Source organism: Coregonus lavaretus (assembly GCF_964263955.1).
Source record: "Coregonus lavaretus genome assembly, chromosome: 6".
Taxonomy (NCBI): domain Eukaryota; kingdom Metazoa; phylum Chordata; class Actinopteri; order Salmoniformes; family Salmonidae; genus Coregonus; species Coregonus lavaretus.
Window position 1 is genome coordinate 12,202,912 of NC_139993.1, and position 22,507 is coordinate 12,225,418.

At 43.1% G+C, this 22,507-nt stretch overlaps 1 pseudogene across 1 annotated transcript; it reads left to right on the top strand.

Moving 5' to 3' along the window:
- The first annotated feature begins 2,582 nt into the window (after positions 1–2,582).
- Positions 2,583–20,541, top strand: LOC311130365 (5-hydroxytryptamine receptor 3A-like; annotated as a pseudogene). The gene is made up of 10 exons: positions 2,583–2,604; positions 4,277–4,431; positions 4,565–4,609; positions 4,698–4,807; positions 13,683–13,852; positions 15,988–16,145; positions 16,276–16,486; positions 16,625–16,796; positions 17,022–17,110; positions 20,314–20,541. The product of its transcript is annotated as a 5-hydroxytryptamine receptor 3A-like (transcript).
- The last annotated feature ends 1,966 nt before the right edge of the window (positions 20,542–22,507 follow it).

A 22,507-nucleotide genomic window follows, 5' to 3' on the forward strand; every position in this document is an offset into this window, starting at 1 on the left:
TCAAAAATACATTTTGGATTGTTTTTATTCTCCTCAATCAGGTTGGGAAAGTAGGCTGATCGAGCAGCAGTGAGGGCTCTTCGATATTGCACGGTACTCTCTTTCCAAGCTAGTCGGAAGACTTCCAATTTGATGCAGTGCCATTTCCATTCCAATTTTCTGGAAGCTTGCTTCAGTGCTCGGGTATTTTCAGTATACCAAGGAGCTGTTTTTAGAGGTTAGACTGCATCTAGGGTATTACGCAAGGTTAAGTTTAGATCCTAAATTAGGTGGTTAAATGATTTTTACTCCAACGTCCTTGGGTAGGTGGAGGGAGTCTGGAAGGGCATCTATGAATTTTTGGGTTGTCAGAGAATTTATAGCGCACCTTTTGATAATCCTTGGTTGGGGTCTGAGCAGATTATTTGTTGCGATTGCAAACTTAATAGAATGGTGGTCCGATAGTTCAGGAGTATGAGGAAAAACACAGATCCACAATATTTATTCCATGTGACAACACTAGATCCAGGGTATGATTGTGGCCGTAGGTTCCGAGACATGTTGGACAAAACCCACTGAGTCAATGAAGGCTCCGAAAGCCTTTTGGAGTGGGTCTGTGGACTTTTCCATGTGAATATTATCTGCCATGACTGACGAGGTCCGATTGGAATTCAGGGAACTCAATGAGGAACACTGTATACGGCCCAGGAGGCCTGTAAACAGTAGCTATAAAAAGTGATTGAGTAGGCTGCATAGATTTCATGAATCAAAGTTCAAAAGACGAAAATGCAACAACAACAAAAATGTGTACATTTACATTTTCTGTCATAAATGTTAGCAACACCTCTGCCTTTGCAGGATGCGTGGGGGATATGGTCACTAGTGTCACCAGGAGGAGAGGCCTCATTTAACACAGTAAATTCATCAGGCTTGAGACATGTTTCAGTCAGGCCATGTTTCATTCAGATTGAGGTATTATCACAATCTCTTTCAATAATGACAGGAATGAAGGTATTTATTCCAGTGAGATTGCTAAAGCGAACACCACCAGGTTTAGTTTTGCCCGACCTAAATCGAGGCACAGACACAGTCGCAATTGGGAAAACTCAGCTGACTACACTGTCTGTGCTAGGGGTAGACTCCACTAAGCTGGTAGGCTGGCTAACAACCTGCTGCCTGGCCTGCACCCTATCTCATTGTGGAGCTAGAGTAGTTAGAGCCCTGTCTATGTTGATAGATACGATGAGAGCACCCCTCCAGCTCTGATGGAGTCCATCACTCCTCAGCAGGCCAGGCTTGGTCCTATTTGTGGAGAAGTCCCAGAAAGAGGGCCAGTTATCTACAAATTCTATATTTTGGGAAGGGCAGAAAACAGCATTCAACCAGCGATTGAGTTGTGCGAGTCTGCTGTAGAGCTTATCACGCCAACCTAACACTCCACCTAATTGGGAGGGGGCCAGAGACAATTACTCGATGCCAATACATCTATCTAGCTAAGTCACACACTGAAGTTATGTTGCGCTTGGTGACCTCTGACTGTTTCATCCTAACATCGTTGGTGCCGACGTAGATAACAATATTCCTATACCATCTACACTCGCCAGTTTTAGCCTCAGCCAGCACTATCTTCAGATTAGCCTATACGTCGGTAGCCCTGCCCCTTGGTAAACAAATGTATGATCGCTGGATGATTATTTTTATGTCTAATATTTTTCACATTTATCCGAGCTAATGGTGGGAGGCTTTGGCGGCTCAGACCCCATAACGGGTGTAGGAGAGACCTGATAAGGCTTGGGCTCTGACGCCAATCTCCTTGCTTAGTGGGGAAAACCGGTTGAATGTTTCTATCGGCTGAATGAGCGACACTGGTTGAGCATGCCGACAGCATTTCTTTCCAGAAAATTGTCTGGCTGTGGGGACTGTGCAGTGGGATTAACACTAATACCTGTATTTACTGGTGGCACAGACGCTGTATCATCCTTTTCTACACTTAAATTGCCCTTGCCTAACGATTGCGTCTGAAGCAGAGCTTGCAACTCGGCTATCCTCACCATAAGGCGATAGTTCTCCTGTCTATTATGAGTACAGCGACTGCAATGAGAAGGCATAATGTAATTGAGCCTTTTCGTCCAGAGGACGAAACCCGGACGACGCTGGGCCAATTGTGAGCCGCCCTACGGGACTCCCAATCAAGGCCGGATTGTGATACAGCCTGGAATCGAACCAGAGTCTGTAGTGACGCCTCTAGCATTGAGATGCAGTGCCTTAGACCGCTGCGCCACTCGGGAGATCCTGCAAATCTACGTCCAGATAAAGCGGGGTGACAAAGTTGAATTTAGAAAGTTGTGTGAGGACAAAACCAAAACTAAGACGTTGGTAAACTTGTTAAATACAGAGTTTGATTAAATGGTTATTAAGAGTAAACAGCGAAAAAGTTTGGCAGGTAGCCAAGAAGCAACAAACAGCACAGCAACACAGAGACAACGCGGAAATGCGTTGCGACACCACGTTGTGTTTTCCTAAATCTTGATACTTATATTTGTATCAAACGTTCAACAGCTCAAGCCAGTAGACGAACGGCAAAGGCTCTAACCAAAGCCCACATGAATCAGATCCAAAGAGATGGTCAGTCCTTACTCTCTTGTGACGTTTGTGTGTGTGAGGTCATATTTTCTTTAACATTTCTCATTTTAGTTGCTGCTTAGAGAGAGACCAGAGCTTACTCTGACCCTTTTTAGCTTTCAACCCCTCCCCAGTTTTAGCTCTTTTCAGATATTGTTTACTCTGTGTGACTGTCACAAAAGTTCAGGTCCTGGGTTTGTGAGAGGGTTGCGTTGGCACATCAACATACTGTATGCTGTACCCAGGGACGTGTTAGACGACACATTGTTTTTTGAGTAAAGCCTATTCACGTTCTCTGTGACATGTATTTATAAGAGGTGTTATTTATCCGAATGGAATTTGAAAACTAAGGGTCACAACCATGATATGTGCGAGGACTACATCGGATGGCATGAACATGTGCAGTGTGAGAGTGTTTCTCTGTCATACATGTGTATGTGCACGCACATGTGCACGTGAAAATAAGTGAATGTAGCCAATACATTATTTTGCTTGTATGTGTACAAATGTGTGCACGTGTACATGTGCACGTATACATGTGCACGTGTATGCATTTACGTGCACGTGTGTACGCGACAATGATGCACACAGACACTGGGTGTGTGTGTGTAAGAAGAACAATATGGCTGTCAATGGATTTCATGTATTGTGTTTTGTATTAAGCAAATAGTTGTTATTCATTATTTGAATAAATGTCTTAAAAGTAACTGCAAACTTTGACTGGTTGGTGACACTCAGCGTGCAATGGCACGTAACTCGCTTGATATTTGGAGTAGAGAGATCATTAGAAAGCTAACAGATTGGATTAGTTCATGCAAAAACACAGGTATTGAAACTATTCTGAAAATCAACCTGCAATAGACCATGCTGGGAAATAAGATAATGATGGGTGTGGTTTTGAGCAAACATGAATTTGTAATTTTACTCAACAAGCTTGTTCAAATTGACTAAACAAACTAACACATTATCTCAAATTACTGTCCTTTTGAAGTACACTCAACTCACTGTTAAAGCTGATTAAGCAATTGGTTGAGTTGCCCTTTTTACAGTGCAAGACTATACTTTTTTGTGGTGCACATGAACATGTTTTTCTAGTTTGGACCAAATTGTTCTCTAGCTCTTTTACTCAACAACATCTTGTTGCAATAGCCTCTTATGATAGTGTGCACTAACCCTGAGCATGTAGTTATCAGGAGCAATTAAAAATGATGTTATTGAATAAGGACTGGAAGGCCTGCACAGACTGTACGATTTTAGCTGTCTTCTGATACAATTATGCCGCCCCGGACTACATTTCCACGTCGTGGGCAAATTCTTAGATCTTAAACGATTGTCGGACATCAGTTTCTTCCATTTGCAGATAGATTTTTAGTCTTGGCCCCAAGCCAAAGTAAACAGTATCATGGCGAAGGGACCTGTAAGATGTTTAGAGAAAGACTATAATCTAATACTGTAAATCTGACAGAGAGGTGGCTACTAGGAAATTAGTAAATAAAGGAAATTATTGTCATCAATTAATTATTAGCGCTCAATCAAACCCTGATCATGGACATTTTCTCAGACGGTTGTACTGATGTTCAATCTTAATGCCTGAACATGTGTGTGTCTCACTGCCCCTATAGGTACAGTCTCACCTGAGAGTGTGTATGAAGTGTGTGTCTGTCTGTCCTTCCAGGTACACCTGAGAGGGTGTGTAGTTACCAGGATGTTCTGGACCACCTCAACCTGACCAGAGGAAACGATGTGTTCACCTCCACGCGGCCTGTGCTCGACCACACACACCCAACCATGGTGCACCTGGATGTTTACCTTTACGCTATCCTCGCCGTGGTCAGTGTGTGTGTGTTTGTGTGTGTGTGTGTGTGTGTGTGGAAGGGGAGGTAAGTTTGTGTGTGTGTGTGTCTAAGAGAGATAGAGTGGTTTGTGTTATCTGGTGATATTTACATGGTGTGTGTGTTTCCAGATTGAGAAGTCCCAGACCTTTGTTCCCTTCATCTGGATAGAACTGGTGAGTTCTTCTCTATTTTACACTGTTATGTTCCACTCATTTTCCACTGATCCACCCCCCTGCTTCTCCTGTCCTCTCCTCCCTCCAGACCTGGAATAATGAACGGATCTGGTGGGATCCTAGTCAGTTTTGTGGAATATCCAGGGTCTCCGTTCCCAAAGAGATGTTGTGGATACCAGACCTCTTCATCTACGAGATGTGAGTATCAAAAGCACTCACGCGCACACTCGCCATTCGAGTGGTCAATACGGTAGGCTATCAACGCATTGCCCACCACCCATCTGAGCTGGAGGCAGTTTGCTTGTTTAAAACATATTTAATTTTAGGAAAACTGGACGTTTTACCTTATATTAGGAGCCATGTCTTACATTGCTTCAAAGTAGCCTAGCCAAAATCTGACCAGAAACACTGAGGGAAACATTTCGTAAAGACATTTTGACCTCATTTGCCATTGAAACCAGCATGTTCAATTCGTTTTAATATCAACTTTCCTTCATTGTCCACAAGCTAAAAGCACAATCCTATAAGCAACCCATCCTAGTTGTTGCATCTTTAGATTTCCCCTCTTTCTAAGTTTCTAACTGAGATTTTCATCTCTGTCACATGAAGATTATGTTTTAGCCTACATTGGCTGCTTTATTACAGTAGTTGTATGTTCAATAATATAGCCTCTTGGCTGAGACAATAGGCTTGCTATTGTCGCATGTTTCAATTAAGCTCAATTAAAAATGTCAGTTCCTTGTGGGCCTACGCATACATAGTAATTTCTGTTGGTCACACCATTTTACTGTTTGGAACTAATTTAACCGGTTGTTAACGGGTTAATGGGGGTCGGTTAGTCGGCAGCAACATTTACCAAAATGTGCATCCCTAAATGCATCTCAATTGGAAAATAGTGTTTTTACACAATGTAGAAACAGAACATTCCACAAATTACATTGTATTTTCAATAACAAGTATTTGTATAATTGTTTTTGCTTTTTATAATAAACAAATGTATTTATCGGGTTACATATATATTTATAGGGCATAACATGTAGCTAGAATACATATAGGCCCAATATAGACTATATCTCAATCGATTTAAAAATATATTTTCCGGTGCTCTTACATTTTTTGTTGTGCTCCTAACTTTAATAAGTTGGGAGCACCAGTGCACCAATGAAAACATTACATTTAGAGCCATGCTCTGAGCACATGGTCACAGTCATATATGCTACTTCTATAAATCATGTTTAGTGTGTTGTGGACTGTTCTTCATTACACCTCCAGATAGTTTAAGGCCATAATGCATTCCATGTGGACAACAGAACTGTTTAGCTGACAGGGCTGCATTTGTTCTAGATCACCTTCGACACTATCCTTTTCTTACCTGGGGTCAGAGATAGTACCACCAGGAAGAGTAGCTGTTGCTTTAGGGATGAGGCTAAGGCACATGTGTCAAACTCATTTCACGGAGGGCCAAGTGTCCGCGCGTTTTCTCTCCACTCTTGTCCTTGATTGATGAATTAAGGTCACTAATTAGTAAGGAACTCCCCTCACCTGGTTGTCTAGGTCTTAATTTAAACGAAAAAACAAAAACCTGCAGACACTCAGCCCTCCGTGGAATGAGTTTGACACCCCTGTGCTTAGGGAATGGCAAACTAATCTGGCAACACAGCAGATTGGCAAACATAGAGTAAATTGAGAAATCACGTAACTAAACAAAAAGAAGAAGAAACTATTGGCAAACATAGAGTTATTTGAGAAATCACGTAACTAAACTAAACAAAAAGAAGAATAAACTATACCATGGAACAAATAAATGAATGATAGTAACAAGCTCTGGAGTACCTTAAATGAAATTCTAGACAGGAAAGCTAACTCAGCTCTATCCTTCATTGAGGCAGATGGATCATTCAGAACAAACCCCTTTGATATTGCCAACCACTTAAGTTTGTTGACAAGACTAGCAAACATGCAAACAACAAATGCTGAGCCTTCATATTCATGCATAACGGACCAAATAATGAAAGACAAGCACTGTAGCTTTGAATTCCACAGTTAGTGTGGAAGAGGTAAACAAATTATTGCTATCTATAAATAAGGACAAAACACCTGGAACTGACAACCTGGATGGTAAATTACTGAGGTTGGTAGCGGAATGCATTGCAACTCCTATTTGCCACATCTTCAATCTAAGCCTAGAAGACGAAGTTTGCCCTCAGGCCTGGAGGGATGCAAAGGTCATTCCACTGCCCAAAAATAGCAAAGCATCCTTTAATGGTTCAAACAGCCTGTTACCTTTGGAAAAAAATGGTGTTCGACCAAATACAGACTTTCAGCATGCTTCTAGAGAAGGGCACTCAACATGCTTGAACTGACACAAATGGCTGATGATTGCTGAATGAAATTAATAAGAAGAAGATTGTGGGAGCTGTTTTGTTAGACTTCAGTACAGCCTTTGATATCATTGATCATAACATATTGCTGAAAAAACTAGGTGTTATGGATTAACATCCTCTGCCTTATCATGGATGGACAGTTACCTATCCAATAGAACACAGAGGGTTTTCTTTAATGGAAGCCTGTCTAATGGAAATTCGGTGGAGTGTGGCCAGCTTGGACCATTGTTATTTTCTGTGTTTACTAATGACCTTCCACTGACCTTGAATAAAGCCTGTGTGTCCATGTATGCTGACAACTGAACAGTATACACTTTGGCTGCAACAGTAAACTTAAAAACTGACACCCTGAACATAGAGCGCCAGTTAGTTTTAGAATGGGTAACTAGCAATAGGCTGGTACTAAAGATCTAAAAAAAATAAAAGCATTATTTTTGGGACAAATCACTCGCTCAACCCTAAACCTCATCTGGATCTTTTTAAATGTTTTTATTTAACCTTTATTTTAAAAGGGAAGACATATTGAGACCTAAGTCTCTTTTTCAAATGCACCCTTTGTAATACAACATAAATATACACATTATACACAAAATATACTGAACAAAAATATAAATGCAACATGTAAAGTGTTGGTCCCCTGTTTCATGAGTTGAAATGAATGATCCCAGAAATGTTCTATACGCACAAAAAGCTAATTTCTCTCAAATGTTGTGCACAAATTTGTTTACATCCCTGTTAGTGAGCATTTCTCCTTTGCCAAGATATTCCATCCACCTGACAGGTGTGGCATATCAAGAAGCTGATTAAACAGCATGATCATTACACAGGTGCACCTTGTGCTGGGGACAATAAAAGACCACTCTAAAATGTGCAGTTTTGTCACACAACACAATGCCACAGATGTCTCAAGTTTTGAGGGAGCGTGCAATTGGCATGCTGACTGCAGGAATTTCCACCAGAGCTGTTGCCAGAGAATTTCTACCATAAACCGCCTCCAACGTCGTTTTAGAGAATTTTGCAGTACGTCGAACCAGCCTCAGAACCGCAGAACACATGTAACCACACCAGGCCAGGACCTCCACATCCAACTTCTTCACCTGCAGGATCGTCTGAGACCAGCCGCCCAGACAGCTGATGAAACTGTCGGTTTGGACAACCAAATAATTTTTGCGCAAACTGCCAGAAACTGTCTCAGGGAAGCTCATCTGCGTGCTCGTCATCCTCAACAGGGTCTTGACCTGACAGCAGTTTGGCGTCATAACTGACTTCAGTGGGCAAACGCTCACGCTGGAGAAGTGTGCTCTTCACGGATGAATCCCGGTTTCAACTGTACCGGGCAGATGGCAGACAGAGTGTATGGCATCGTGTGGGCGAGTGGTTTGCTGATTTCAACGTTGTGAACAGAGTGCTCCATGGTGGCTGGGGTTATGGTATGGGCAGGCATAAGCTACGGACAACAAACACAATTGCATTTTATCGATGGCAATTTGAATGCACAGATATACCGTGACGAGATCCTGAGGCCCATTGCCTTGCCATTCATCTGCCGCCATCACCTCATGTTTCAGCATGATAATGCATGGCCCCATGTCGCAAGGATCTGTACACAATTCCTGGAAGCTGAAAATGTCCCAGCTCTTCCATGGCCTGCATACTCACCAGACATGTCATGTTTAGGATGCTCTGGATTGACGTGTACAACAGCGTGATCCAGTTCCCGCCAATATCCAGCAACTTAGCACAGCCATTGAAGAGGAGTGGGACAACATTCCAGAGGCCACAATCAACAGCCTGATCAACTCTATGCGAAGATGATGCTGCATCAGGCAAATGGTGGTATGTATTACCAGTCATGTGAAATCCATAGATTAGGGCCTAATTAATTTATTTCATTTGACTGATTTCCGTATTTGAACTGTAACTCAGTAAAATCGTTGAAATTGTTGTATGTTGCATTTATATTTTTGTTCAGTTATACACAGTACCAGTCAAAAGTTTGGACACACCTACTCATTCCAGGGTCTTTATTTATTTTTACTATTTTCTACATTGTAGAATAATAGTGAAGAAATCAAAACTTTGAAATAACACATATGGAATCATGTAGTAACCAAAAAAGTGTTAAACAAATCAAAATATATTTTATATTTGAGATTCTTCAAAGTAGCCACCCTTTGCCTTGATGACAGCTTTGCACACTCTTGGCATTCTCTCAAACACCTTCACTGGAATGCTTTTCCAACAGTCTTGAAGGAGTTCCCACAAATGCTGAGCACTTGTTGGCTGCTTTTCCTTCACTCTGCGGTTCGACTCATCCCAAACCATCTCAATTTGGTTGAGGTTGGGGGATTGTGGAGGCCAGGTCATCTGATGCAGCACTCCATCCCTCTCCTTCTTGGTAAAATATCCCTTACACAGCCTAGAGGTGTGATGGCTCATTGTCCTGTTGAAAAACAAATGATAATCCCACTAAGATCAAACCAGATGGGATGGCATATCACTGCAGAATGCTGCACATGCAGAGATCATCCGTTCACCCACACTGCATCTCACAAAGACACGGCGGTTGGAACCAAAAATCTCCAATTTGCACTCCAGACCAAAGGACACATTTCCACCGGTCTAATGTCCATTGCTTGTGCTTCTTGGCCCAAGCAAGTCTCTTCTTCTTATTGGTGTCCTTTAGTAGTGGTTTCTTTGCAGCAAATCGACCATGGCCTGATTCACCTCTGAACAGTTGATGTTGAGATGTGTCTGTTACTTGAACTCTGTGAAGCATTTATTTGGGCTGAAATTTCTGAGGCTGGTAACTCTAATGAACTTATCCTATGCAGCAGCGTTGCAAAGAAAAAAACTGTCTGAGATATGGCTTTTTCTTTGCAACTCTGCCTAGAAGGTCAGCATCCCGGAGTCGCCTCTTCACTGTTGACGTTGAGACTGGTGTTTTGTGGGTACTATTTAATGAAGCTGCCAGTTGAGGACCTGTGAGGCGTCTGTTTCTCAAACTAGACACTCTAATGTATTTGTCCTCTTGCTCAGTTGTGCACCGGGGCCTCCCACTCCTCTTTCTATTCTGGTTAGAGCCAGTTTGCGCTGTTCTGTGAAGGGAGTAGTACACAGCGTTGTACGAGATCTTCAGTTTGTTGGCAATATCTCGCATAGAATAGCCTTCATTTCTCAGAACAAGAATAGACTGACGAGTTTCAGAAGAAAGTTATTTGTTTCTGGCCATTTTGAGCCTGTAATCGAACCCACAATTGCTGATGCTCCAGATACTCAACTAGTCTCAAGAAGGCCAGTTTTATTGCTTCTTTAATCAGCACAACAGTTTTCAGCTGTGCTAACATACTTGCAAAAGGGTTTTCTAATGATCAATTAGCCTTTTAAAATGATAAACTTGGATTAGCAAACACAACGTGCCATTGGAACACAGGACTGATGGTTGCTGATAATGGGCCTCTGTACGCCTATGTAGATAATCCATTAAGAATCAGCCGTTTCCAGCTACAATATCCATTTACAACATTAACAATGTCTACACTGTATTTCTGATCAATTTGATGTTATTTTAATGGACAAAAAAATTGCTTTTCTTTCGAAAACAAGGACATTTCTAAGTGACCCCAAACGTTTGAATGGTAGTGTATATACACTGCTCAAAAAAATAAAGGGAACACTTAAACAACACAATGTAACTCCAAGTCAATCACACTTCTGTGAAATCAAACTGTCCACTTAGGAAGCAACACTGATTGACAATACATTTCACATGCTGTTGTGCAAATGGAATAGACAACAGGTGGAAATTATAGGCAATTAGCAAGACACCCCCAATACAGGACTGGTTTTGCAGGTGGTGACCACAGACCACTTCTCAGTTCCTATGCTTCCTGGCTGATGTTTTGTTCACTTTTGAATGCTGGCGGTGCTTTCACTCTGGTGGTAGCATGAGACAGAGTCTACAACCCACACAAGTGGCTCAGGTAGTGCAGCTCATCCAGGATGGCACATCAATGCGAGCTGTGGCAAGAAGGTTTGCTGTGTCTGTCAGCGTAGTGTCCAGAGTATGGAGGCGCTACCAGGAGACAGGCCAGTACATCAGGAGACGTGGAGGAGGCCGTAGGAGGGCAACAACCCAGCAGCAGGACTGCTACCTCCGCCTTTGTGCAAGGAGGAGCAGGAGGAGCACTGCCAGAGCCCTGCAAAATGACCTCCAGCAGGCCACAAATGTGCATGTGTCTGCTCAAACGGTCAGAAACAGACTCCATGAGGGTGGTATGAGGGCCCGACGTCCACAGGTGGGGGTTGTGCTTACAGCCCAACACCGCGCAGGACGTTTGGCATTTGCCAGAGAACACCAAGATTGGCAAATTCGCCACTGGCGCCCTGTGCTCTTCACAGATGAAAGCAGGTTCACACTGAGCACGTGACAGACGTGACAGAGTCTGGAGACGCCGTGGAGAACGTTCTGCTGCCTGCAACATCCTCCAGCATGACCGGTTTGGCGGTGGGTCAGTCATGGTGTGGGGTGGCATTTCTTTGTGGGGCCGCACAGCCCTCCATGTGCTCGCCAGAGGTAGCCTGACAGCCATTAGGTACTGAGATGAGATCCTCAGACCCCTTGTGAGACCATATGCTGGTGCAGTTGGCCCTGAGTTCCTCCTAATGCAAGACAATGCTAGACCTCATGTGGCTGGAGTATGTCAGCAGTTCCTGCAAGAGGAAGGCATTGATGCTATGGACTGGCCCGCCCGTTCCCCAGACCTGAATCCAATTGAGCACATCTGGGACATCATGCTTTAGTCCAGGTCTGGGAGGAGATCCCTCGGGAGACCATCCGCCACCTCATCAGGAGCATGCCCAGGCGTTGTAGGGAGGTCATACAGGCACGTGGAGGCCACACACACTACTGAGCCTCATTTTGACTTGTTTTAAGGACATTACATCAAAGTTGGATCAGCCTGTAGTGTGGTTTTCCACTTTAATTTTGAGGGTGACTCCAAATCCAGACCTCCATGGGTTGATAAATTTGATTTCCATTGATAATTTTTGTGTGATTTTGTTGTCAGCACATTCAACTATGTAAAGAAAAAAGTATTTAATAAGATTATTTCATTCATTCAGATCTAGGATGTGTTCTTTTAGTGTTCCCTTTAGTGTCCCCTTGCGCAATATTAGGCTTTCTTAGTTGAGTGACAACCAATGTAATTAGCTAGGTTATCTTTATCAAATGTGCTGTTGAAAATGGTGTTTTACCGGAATAAGAGTAGCCTAAGCTACCGCTGGAGACAACTCTCATCTGGCTATATGCTGATCCGGGCTTAGCTGATATTGGATGTTATTTCGATTGTTCAGGTTTACCATCAGCAATAGTTTTGGTAGTTTTGCTTGAAACAATCAGTATTTATGGTCATTTTAGATATACATGGTAAAGTTAATAACTAGGAGCAATCACTTTTACTACCCGCACTGCATGGTAGAAGCAGGAGAAGAAGAGAAGCTCACTCTGAGTCCGTCAAAAATTCCAAACGGTCGATACCCCTCAAACTCAACTCTGGACCTCGAAGCCAGGTCCACTGTGTTTTTTCATTGTGCCCCTCTAATCAGGGACTGATTTATACCTGGGACACGAGGTGAGTGCAATTAATTATCAGGTTGAACAGAAAATCAGTAGGCTCCGGACCTCATAGGGTAAGAGTTGAATACCCCTGGTCTAAACCATTAAATTATTAGACAGGGGTGAAATCCAAAGTTGTGCTATATATCCATTGTCTATGTCATAGCTAATTTTTAAAGAAAAATATTGATACATTACTAGCTCTAACACTTTTAATCTGCAAAAATGACAAATTAATTAGTGGTGATGACTGATAGTGGGGTGGTAGATGCCCAGTTTCCCTTATGGCTCAGCTCAGGTGCCTACATACACCATAGACTTATACATCATTTACACACAAACAGAAGTCAGCTCAGATAACTCCAGCTCAGAGAGGCCCAGCTCATGAGCTCCATCAGCAGCAGATTTGAATTAAAAATGGAAAATGAATGTGTTTATGCAACAAATGTTAGTGCATCGAATCGTATCGCATCGAACCAAATCACATCGATTCGTTCCTCTAATAAAATCGAATCGCACCCAATCGTTTCAGACTAAAGTATGTAGGTATGTATCGAATCGTCTTGAAAGGGAAATATGTACATCCCAATTCAGTACATAAATACGTAATAGAACGTTCAATTGAATGGAAACGGTGCTGTACTGAATGACCAGTTGAAAAACGGGGAGGGTTTGGGTTGTGGGTTCAAAATGCACCGCTGCACTTTAAGTACGTCTCTCATTGCTTCAAGACATACCCCGGCACACCCACCGAACAGAGCAAACGTATCTCAGTCTGTTCAAGAATGTACGAGAACGTTTTGGGAAAACCTGTCGTTCAATACAAACCGTTATGCAATGTAGCAAACGTTAAAGCAAACTGAAAGCACCCCAGATCTTTTGCCCAATTATGGGCAAAAGATCTGATCTGATTGGTCAAAAGACCAATTAGTGGCAAAAAGATCAGAATTGGGCTGCCTGGGAAAAACGCAGCCAGAGTAGATCCCTTCCCTGCCCCTACTAGCGCGCACACACTGTTAACTAGCTAGTGAGTCCACATCAACTACGTGTGTGTAAGTGTTTGTTGTCTCAGGACAGAGAAGCATGATGCCCCTCCCAGCCCATACCTGTATGTGTCCCATGATGGGATCGTCTTATTGGAGGAAGAAATTAAGGTGGTCAGCACCTGTAAGATGGACGTCCACAAGTTCCCCTTCGACACACAGAGATGTAACATCACATTCAGCTCCGCCATACACATTGGTGAGTGGTAGGGTTTAATATTTTCCAGGTATTTTACAAATGTTCCATCCTGAGAATAAATTACTTTTCTCCCAGGTAACCCGGTATTTCCCGCCAAAACCGGAAGTGTCATTCAAAAGCATCATAAAGCATATAAATAGGCCTATGTCTGGATTGGATTAGAGTTTTGATCGAAAATTCAATTCTGATGCTACCTGAGCCTGATGAGCCATACATTAAATACATTTTATGAGCCCTACATTAAAGACATTTATTGAGCCCAAGCCCAAAAAAGCCCAAATGATTGTGACGTTATCCAATACATAAATATATGATATAGGCTACTGCACATTACGCACAACAGAAAAACATAAAAGCCAATAGATGTAGCTAGATATATGCTCTCTTGGGTAAATACATTAAACTAGCTACAGTAGGCTAATCTTTTTGCGCGTGAACTGTATTACTTTACTGTATTGTATTATACTGTATTATATGGACTGGAATTACGCACATCGTTCAAACCATGATAAAGCAGGGAGAGAACATGCGATTCTGGTGCAGCATATTCGGCCTACAAAGTTACAAGTATAGGCTAGGGAATTTGATTGAATTTATAAATATAATAGGGCCTATTTGTATAATTAGTAGACTGACACATATATACCTTGCATCATATTTCCCCTAATGTTATTAGCCTACCACCTCTTTCTCTCTCTATTGTTGCTTCATTCCTTCCTCGCTTTCAACAGAAATGAAATACATTTCGTTGTCCTTATCTTCATCATTCTAATGACATCCATAAATAATATAGGACTAGAATTAGATGCAGAAGGCTTTCACTTCTCTTCACGAAGATTTAATGGTAATGGGTCTGAATAAATAACTGCTATAGCCTACCGCCATCGCGCGTTTGCTCTTCTTTCAAACTACCCGTGAGTTCTATTGGCTGCTGTATTTAACATTCAGCAAACAAGAGCTTGTGTCCCTCTTCGAATAGTCTATTGGTATAAGAAATACTAAAATAATAATGTCCAGCTAGCTATTCTAGTCTAGCTTTTCCTGCATGGGACTCCAATATCTAAGGAGCGTTTTTTAAGGAGAGAGGCCAGCGGAGCACAGGTGTGTGCGCATTCCGCAAGAGACAGAGGCTATTAGTTAGAAGGTTATTATGCATAACACATCATTCATTAGCTAAATATAAGGCTAATACTACATTCATTTATTACCTGAAAGAGGTAGACTAGGACATCTATATATTGGGCTATATATCAATCTAGAACAGGATGATCTATTTTAAAAGCAATTTGAATGGAGTTGATGGAGAGAGAAAGACTGTGAGAGAGTGCTCATGCATGCACTAATTTAAAGCAAAGATATTCCAGTGATGGGCTGTTTTTAAAACTGCAGCTGCAATAAATAAATAAAACATCTTTACAATGAAAATAAGGTGACCCCCGAAAGCCAGATGGAGATGGGTAAATTGGACGCACATTCAGTATTTATATTACTGTAGCATAGGCTATGCTGCAGCAAATGCAGGCCTACCTGTCACAAGAAAAAAAGTTACCATGAAATGCTAGGTCTACATGCATTGTGAACTGCACTCCATAGTGAGATGGGCTGCCTGTCCCCACCCTGAGCGTTGATGATTCATCATGCAGAAGCCGTAGAGAAGCCAGATTTTGACATGCATATAATTTAACAGGATCATTTCGCGCCATGCTGTTCATATAAATAATTTGTTTTATTTTGTTTTCCGCAGTTATTTATCCCGGGAAAAGGGAGTGGTTTTGGGCGGTAAATCCCGGTAACCGGGTTCCCGCAATTGTGTGTGTTCATGTGAGTGTGTGTTCATGTGAGTGTGTGTGTAAGGTATAGGGGGCTTTAGGGGAAAGGGAGAGGGGCATGTGTGTGTGTGAGTGTGTGTAAGGGGTGGGTTTAGTGGTGAAGGGAGAAGGGAGAAGGGGGGTTGTGTATATCCTAAACAAACAGAGGTTTAGTGCAATTGGCGTGCTGCATCTGCTGTCTTTATCAAATCATCATACTATGTATGCACACACACGCACAACAACACAAATATGGATGAGTGACTTCTCTTCACCTCTCCTTCTCCGTCTATTCCTATCTTCCTCTCCCTCCTTTCCTTCCCTCAGTGACAGATATACAGCTCATCCCTTTCTCTAACTCGTCCCGGGCCACCCAGGCTTCTCGTGAGGTCATGCAGACGCAGGGAGAGTGGGAGTTCCTGGACATGACCGTCTCCAGGGGCAAACTAATTTTCAATCGCGAGTGGGACCAAATCTCATACACTGTACGTCTCAAGCACGCACGCACACACACACACACTCCATATAGCTGGATCTATGACCAGGCCAGACATTACTATGCCACATATGACATCACTGTCATATCCTTCTTCCTGGCTCATCTCTTTTCCTTAGATAACCATGAGGAGGAGGCCCCTCCTCCACGTCATCAACTTTATGCTTCCCATCCTGTTCTTCCTGTGTCTGGATCTGGCCTCCTTCCTGATCTCAGACCAGCGGGGGGAGAAACTGGGCTTTAAGGTCACCGTGCTGCTTGCCATCTCTGTTCTGCTGCTCATCCTCAATGACATACTGCCCTCCATGTCAAACAGGACCCCTCTCATAGGTTACACACAAAACCACAAACATCTAGTATATATGCATAGTCACACACAGAGTATCTGTGTCCAACGGATGTGTTATCTCCCACAATGTGGCCTGTGTAGTGATCTTCTATTGTCTGTGTGTGTGTTCTCCCTCACAGCGACCTACTGTATAGTGATCTTTGCCTTCATGTTGCTAAGCCTGTTGGAGACCATCTTAGTGACTCACCTGATGGAGAGAGACTCCGTCCACCAAGAGACAGGTATAGACCATGCCCCCGCATACGACTGACAACAAACCAGACCACACCCCTTGTCACACCTGTGACCCAGGTACGCCACTGACACAAGTGCCTCTCTTTGTGCTGTCGTTTGTAGGCAGGGCAGTTTCCTACAGAGGGGGAAATATAACAGGTGATGAGTAAAATCATCATGACTGCACTACTTTTGACCAGAGCCTAGTAGTGCACCATGTAGGGTATAGGGTGCCATTTGGGATGCAACCCATGACATGATACAACTGATAATGTCAGTGACAGAGCTGTCGATTGGTTTCAGAGGAGGAGAGGAGGCGTGGTTGCTGTGCCTGTATCTGTGCTGTGGCTGGAAGAAAAGCTCCATGTGAACCATTGCCTGTTGCAGAAGAGGTTAGATTACCTACTTTATTTTGGTTGCGTCTCAAATGGCACCCTATTCCCTATATGGTGCACTGCTTTTGACCAGGGTCTAAAGGGAAAAGGGTGCCATTTGGGACGCACACATCTATAGCAACGTTCTTCAATATTGGTCCTAGGTATCAAAAGGGTGCAAAATAGTTTGCTCTAGCCATGCACTAAGAGATTCCTAACTACACTGAACAAAAATATGAACACAATATGCAACAATTTCAAAGATTTTACTGAGTTACAGTTCATATAAAGAAATCAGTCAATTGAAATAAATAAATTAGGCCCTAATCTATGGATTTCACATGACTGCGAATACAGATCTGCATCTGTTGGTCCAAGATACCTTAAAATAAAAGGTAGGGGCGTGAATCAGAAAATCAGTCAGTATCTGTTGTGACCACCATTTGCCTCATGCAGCGCGACACATCTCATTCGCATAGAGTTGATCAGGCTGTTGTGGCCTGTGGAATGTTGTCCCACTCCTCTTCAATGGCTGTGCAAAGTTGCTGGATATTGGCAGGAACTGGAACACGTTGATCCAGAGCATCCCAAACATGCTCAATGGGTGACATCTGGTGAGTATGCATGCCATGGAACTGGGACATTTTCAGCTTCCAGGAATTGTGTACAGATCCTTGTGACATGGGGCCGTGCATTATCATGCTGAAACATGAGGTGATGGTGGCGGATGAATGGCATGACAATGGGCCTCAGGATTCGTTGTCCGTAGCTTATGCCTGCACAAACCATAACCCCACCGCCACCATGGGCCAGTCTGTTCACAATGTTGACATCAGCAAACCGCTCACCCACACGACATACACATGCTATCTGCCCGGTACAGTTGAAACCGGGATTCATCCGTGAAGAGCACACTTCTCCAGCGTGCCAGTGGCCATCTAAGCTGTGCATTTGCCCACTGAAGTCGGTTACGACGCCGAACTGCAGTCAGGTCAAGACCCTGTTGAGGACGACGAGCATGCAGGTTTCTGACAGTTCGTGCAGAAATCCTTCGGTTGTGCAAACCCAGAGTTTCATCAGCTGTCCGGGTGGATGGTCTTAGACAATCCCGCAGGTGAAGAAGCCAGATGTGGAGGTCCTGGGCTGGCGTGGTTACACGTGGTCTGCGGTTGTGAGGCTGGTTGGACATACTGCCAAATTCTCTAAAACAACATTGGAGGTGGCTTATGGTAGAGAAATGAACATTAAATTATCTTGCAACAGGTCTGGTGGACATTCCTGCAGTCAGCATGTCAATTGCACGCTCCCTAAAAACGTAAGCCATCTGTTGCATTGTGTTGTGTGACAAAACTGCACATTTTAGAGTGGCCTTTTATTGTCCGCAGCACAAGGTGCACCTGTGTAATGATCATGCTGTTTAATCAGCTTCTTGATATGCCACACCTGTCAGGTGGATGGATTATATTGGCAAAGGAGAAATGCTCACTAACAGGGATGTAAACAAATTTGTGCACAACATGTTAGAAAAATAAGATTTTTGTGCATATGGAACATTTCTGGGATCTTTTATTTCAACTCATGAAACGTTAGACCAACACTTTACATGTTGCGTTTATATTTTTGTTCAGTATTCTTTGGCAAAAAAAAGTGTTTTACACGTGTAGAGTTCCTTTTTCTCTCATGTTAATGATCTCACAGGCTTTTGCTCCAGCCTAGCACTACTAGTATACAGTGTCTTCGGAAAGTATTCAGACCCCTTGACTTTTTCCACATTTTGTTAGGTTACAGCCTTATTCTAAAATGGATTAAATTGTTTTTTCCCCCCTCATCAATCTACACACAATACTCCATAATGACAACGCAAAAACAGGTTGTTAGTTTTTTATATAAATTATCAAAAGTTTCAAACTTTTTTTTTTTACATAAGTATTCAGACCCTTTACTCAGTACTTTGTTGAAGCACCTTTGGCAGCAATTACAGCCTCGCGTCTTCTTGGGTATGACGCTACAAGCTTGGCACACCTGTATTTGGAGAGTTTCTCCCATTATTCTTCAGATCCTCTCAAGCTCTGTCAGGTTGGATGGGGAGCGTTGCTGCACAGCTATGTCTCTCAGAGATGTTTGATCGGGTTCATGTCCGGGCTCTGGCTGAGCCACTCAAGGACATTCAGAGACTTGTCCCGAAGCCACTTCTGAGTTGTCTTGGCTGTGTGCTTAGGGTCGTTGTCCTGTTGGAAGGTGAACCTTCGCCCCAGTCTGAGGTCCTGAGCGCTCTGGAACAGGTTTTCATCAAGGATCTCTCTGTACTTTGATCCGTTCATCTTTGCCTCGATCCTGACTAGTCTCCCAGTCCCTGCCGCTGAAATACATCCCCACAGCATGATGCTGCCACCACCATGCTTCACCGAAGGATGGTGCAAGGTTTCCCCAAGATGTGTCGCTTGGCATTCAGGCCAAAGAGTTCAATCTTGGTTTCATCAGACCAGATAATCTTGTTTCTCATGGTCTGAGAGTCTTTAGGTGCCTTTTGGCAAACTCCAACAGGGCTGTCATGTGCCTTTTACTGAGGGTTTGCGTGGTTTCCGTCTGGTTTCCGTCTGGCCACTCTACCATAAAGGCCTGATTGGTGGAGTGCTGCAGAGATGGTTGTCCTTCTGGAAGTTTCTCCCATCTCCACAGAGGAACTATAGAGCTCTGTTAGAGTGACCATCGAGTTCTTGGTCACCTCCCTGACCAAGGCCTTTCTCCCCCAATCGCTGAGTTTGGCAGGGCGGCCAATTCCTTCCACCTCATGGCTTGGTTTTTGCTCTGACATGCACTGTCAACTGTGGGACCTTATATAGACAGGTGTGTTTCTTTCCAAATCATGTCCAGTCAATTGAATTTACCACAGGAGGACTCCAATCAAGTTGTAGAAACATCTCAAGGATGATCAATGGAAACAGGATGCACCTGAGCTCAATTTCGAGTCTCATACCAAAGGGTCTGAATACTTTGTTTTTTATTTTGAATACATATGCAAACATTTCTAAAAACCTGTTTTCACTTTGTCATTATGGGGTATTGTGTATAGATTGCTGAGGATTTTTATTTATTTAATCCATTTTAGAATAAGGCTGTAACGTAACAAAATGTGGAAAAAGTGAAGGGGTCTGAATACTTTCCGAAAGCACTGTAAATAGTACTAATACTAATAATAATCTCACGTTGATAATCTCCAGGTCATCAATGTTGTGCGAACACCAGGAGAGTCTTGCCTGCTGCTGTTGATTCTGGAGGACCTACGGGTGGTGGAGCGGACATTAGCTCTGTTCGCCAGCGGCAGGAGGGAGGGGAAACCCGGCTATTGGACCAGAGTGGCACGGCGCCTCAACGCTGCCTTCTTCACTTTCTACCTCATCTCTGTCATGCTCTTCATAAGCCTCATGTGTAAGGAGTGGCTAAATTAGACCTAGAATACGAATTGGAAATGCAATTGGGTAATTTAGATGTCGGAGCATGTTTGTGAACTTTATGTTAACGTCCCATTTTCTCCGTTCTATTCCATTATGTGCAGTGCCAGTGTCGATGGGTTTTTTGAAAGGCACTTCCTTTTGCTCATGTGCATAAAATATAAACATTTATATATATTTATATATATTTACCATATTCAAACTCTATGGAAAGAGTACTTATGTTACTTTGTTCCTTCTTAACTGGTTATGATAAACTGTGTGTGCTTTTCATTTCATATATCATGTTAATGAAACTAAACAATTTAATTGTAGACTACGTTTAACACCAAATAAAGAAATAACTGAAAGACCTTCCAGTGTGTGTGTGTGCATGCTTGAAGTGAGATAGATGGAGGGAGGGGGAGAGAGAGATAGACTTGCCAGTTGCTTCTCCAAGCTGTAGGTGGCGATATGCTCTGAAATGTCGCATCATTGTCACACCGCCAACAGGACAGCTCGAGTTCAATCAATGACGTGGATTTTCTTTGTAACCACTGCAGCCTCACTACTGCCACACAAATTAGAGATTTGTCAGCGATTTAATTGCATTGTACGACTATTTTGCTAACTCTCTTTAAAGTAGAGAATATTGTAGTATTTATTAGTAGGAAAAAAAGGTTGGCGACGCTTGAAAACGCCTGTGATTTCTCAGTGAAACCGGTGAGTAGATTAGATTAACTCCCAAATAAACTTTACTTAGTTACGCTGTAGCAACTGTAGCACGCTGGAAGAAAAGTGTACATTTGTAGCCTGCTTAGTTATAGCTACAAAGTGGTGTTGCAATCATTGACAGTAATAGAATAACACCCTGGCTATACCGGCCACGTTGCATGTGTCAAAGAGCGTCTGCTTTGCCGAATGCTAAAACAGAACTTGGTTCTATTTGAGATGCACGACAGGCTGCAAGTCCCACCTCTCCCATTTCCTTATTGGTTTTCACAAAGATACAAACCCCCATGGGGTGGCTTAAAAGACAAATGAGGAGGCTAATTACAGACAGTCAGTGGACAGGCTGAGTTATGGCGGAAGCAGAAGCAGATGTGGATCAAATAAAATAAAATGTATTGGTCACATACACATGGTTAGCAGATGTTATCCTTTGTCCCACCCGCCATACACGGGGAGACCGACTCAATCGGTGCCTCCAGTGATGCTATCTCTTTCATCGTTACCCAACGCTTAGGTTTACCTCCACTGTACTCATATCCTTCCATATCCTTGTCTGTACATGATGCCCTGAATCGATTCTACAATGCCTGGAAATCTGCCCCTTTTTTTCTCTGTACCCAACGCACTTGAAGACCAGTTCTTAAAGCCTTTAGCCGTATCCTTATTCTACTCCTCCTCTGTTCCTCTGGTGATGTAGAGGTTAACCCAGGCCCTGTAGCCCCCAGTATCACTCCTACTCCCCAGGCGTTATCATTTGTTGACTTCTGTAACCGTAAATGCCTTGGTTTCTTGCACGTTAACATCAGAAGCCTCCTCCCTAAGTTTGAGTTATTCACTGCGTTAGCACACTCCGCCAACCCTGATGTTCTAGCAGTGTCTGAATCCTGGCTTAGGAAGGCCACCAAAAATTCAGAAATGTCCATCCCCAACTACAACATTTTCCGTCTCAATAGAACTGCCCAAGGTGGTGGGGTTGCAATCTACTGTAGAGATAGCCTGCAGAGCTCTATCATACTATACAGGTCTGTGCCCAAACAGTTTGAGCTTCTACTTCTAAAAATCCACCTTTCCAGAAATAAGTCTCTCACTGTTGCCGCTTGCTACAGACCCCCCTCAGCCCGAGCTGTGCCATGGACACCATATGTGAACTGATTGCCCCCCATCTATCCTCAGAGTTCGTACTGCTTGGTGACCTAAACTGGGATATGCTTAACACCCCGGCCAACCTACAATCTAAACTAGATGCCTTCAA